Source organism: Varanus komodoensis, unplaced genomic scaffold (assembly GCF_004798865.1).
Source record: "Varanus komodoensis strain SLA01 unplaced genomic scaffold, ASM479886v1 scaffold15, whole genome shotgun sequence".
NCBI classification, from domain to species: domain Eukaryota; kingdom Metazoa; phylum Chordata; class Lepidosauria; order Squamata; family Varanidae; genus Varanus; species Varanus komodoensis.
The window spans coordinates 19748586-19751116 of NW_025335440.1; the positions used below are offsets into that span (position 1 = coordinate 19748586).

The following is a 2531-nucleotide window of genomic DNA, read 5'->3' on the forward strand; positions in this document are numbered from 1 at the left end:
CAAGTTTGAAATGAATAGTGGGTAAAAATGGGTGTGGGGGGGGCGGTTTTAAGCTGTCCCGAGATGCCAGTGATGGATGGATTAGAAAAGCTTTCGATAGATAGACCGATCGATCGATCAATCAATCAAATATATTTTCCCTTAGCTTAAAGAAAAGAAGGGTTTAATACCTACACAGGTTCTACTATTTTAATCATAATGAACCACTGGTATTAATTTAAAGTAGTTATATCCTATCTGTGCAATAACACATACCACCTAGAAAATAAGTTTTTTAAAAATGTGTACATATGTAAAACCAGTGTTCTTAATCACTTGCTTTGTGCAATTACTTTCTTTTATGAAAACCTAAAAGGGAAATGAAGGATTGAGTATGAAAGGTTTTGTCATTTTTGCTTTTCTCTGTTAGGTCAGGGATTTCACCAACCTTTTTACCAACACATAACAGGTTCTGAGGATCTGACTCAGCTCACAACTGGAGACACACAGCATCACATTTCCCAGCACACTTAAGTTGAAAGCCTGCCAAGATAGGTGAAAGACCTTATACATATGTAAAGCAGGAAGTTCAAATTACACAGCCATATAAATTCTCGACATTGAAGCACGTTTTTAAACAATGAAAAAGATCCCTAAAAATAAACCAGCGTTTTGTCAGAGTCCCTCGTCCTGCTAATGTCTTGTGAAGTTTGGACCGTACATCGTACTTGGAGTACTGATTTATTTTGGATTTCTACCACTTCCCGGAGGCCGCGGGGGAGAGAAACGGTGGGAGGATCCAAAAAAACTCAGTGCCACAGCCATTTTGTTTGTGGGCAGCATGGTAAAATTCTGTCAGTCAGTATAAGGAGGGGTTTTTGAACAGTCTTTGTGGAATAACTATACCTATCACAATGGATCTATCTATTGAAATTAATGTTCTTAGCTCTGTTTATGACGGTAGGTATGTAGATTTGAGAAGAAAAGAAAGTATTTCCTGCTGTTTTAATATTCTTTCGTTATCAGCAGTCATACATTTTTGTTCCAGGCGTGACTGGCTTCTTAGGTACTACGATATCATTCAGAGAAACTAATGTTGCTACCTTTACTTTGAAATTATATTAGGTGCCTTTACTGTGAAAAGAGGGTTAGTAAACGCGTTTTATTAGTCGACCCTAATTTTTAAAGAAATATTTCAGGTGGGAGGGCAGCATTGCCAAAGCTCTTATGTAGGAACGAGTGGATTATTTTGTGTGCCTGGGTCTTTTCTTTCTTCTTTTTCTTTCTTTCCTTCTTTTTCTCTCTTGCTCGCTTTTCTCTTTCCCCGAGGGCACATTTATGTACTGGAAAAGAGCTAGAAAAGCTTTTCAGGAGGTCTTGTTTTGCAGGGTCACAAAATATGAAGCCAGGCTTTGGGTGGTAGGGTTGGGGTGTGTTTTAAAATCCTGTATAAAATGGCACACTGCATTTCTGCATTTTTTCCAGGCTGCAGAAGGGGGAGAGCGGGGGATAGTGCAGACTATGGAGGGACACTGCCCTCCTAACCAATCAGAACACGCCTGTTTGCCATTACAAAGTTGTTAACCCCAGAGTCTTCTGGCTCCTGCTGCCTTTGCTTTTAATCTTCTTTGGATATTTCTCCGGTTTACCCAAACGCCCCCACAGATCCTGAGAGAAAACCTTCAGAATCAACCACCGATCATGGGAGAAAGTCTCAGTTTTCCTTTGCAAAGATTTTTAAAGATGTTTGGGGATCCTTTCGCTGCGTGGAGGTGGCTATTTGCAAGCGAGAAACTACACACAGCCTATTTTGTTACAGTCGTCGTGAAGAGGCAGCTGTCTCCTTCCTTTCGAGGTAAGTTTTTTTTTTTTTTAATCCTTTTAATATGTCTCCCCCCCACTCCTTTTCCTTTGCGGTAATCTGCTCATCAAAGATGTTTCTTGATAAATCAAATGTAGGCTTGTCGTTTCCCTTAGATCTCAGGTCTTTTAATTAATCACACCAAACGTCGTCTCATTATTATTGACTATTAGGAAATGATTTTGCTTCTCTTCTTAAGGGTGAATAGATCAGAACCACACATTGTACTTAGCTCTTCTACGAAGCTACCAAGAACTCTGATATTTTCAAGGTGGAGTTGGAGACTCCCAACGTTGTTGTTTATTTTTAATGTGCGGAACAAAATATATTTTTCCAAAGAGAACAAAATGTAGTATCTAATTGAAATATGCCTGAAGAAATTTCTGCTTGTAATTAACTGGAACTGGGTGGGTGTCTTGATGTAAACTACAAGAGAAACTGCCCTTCATCTAATGAAGGAGATTGACATAACAGGGTTTATATTAAGTTATGTCTGTTACTAAACATTGGCCTTTTTATTCGCCAATCAGCTCCTTTTTGGTCACTCATCTTAAAGCCTTCTTTATATAGAAGATATGAATTAGCATATCTCATCTAGGTGTCGTGCTCTTCTTTTGAGAAGGTGCATTTGGGAGACATTTTGTAATTTTTGGCATTTTTCTAGGCTTTTTTTTTTTTTTTTTTTTGCACA

The 2531-nt window shown here is 38.6% G+C and overlaps 1 protein-coding gene across 1 annotated transcript in view; it reads left to right on the forward strand.

Moving 5' to 3' along the window:
• Positions 1-1128: 1128 nt before the first annotated feature.
• Positions 1129-2531, forward strand: part of EPC1 (enhancer of polycomb homolog 1) — a 62695-nt gene continuing 61292 nt past the window's right edge. The window contains exon 1 of the mRNA XM_044424630.1: positions 1129-1834. The gene's annotated coding sequence lies outside the window, so the exon portion shown is untranslated. The remainder of the gene's footprint in view (positions 1835-2531) is intronic.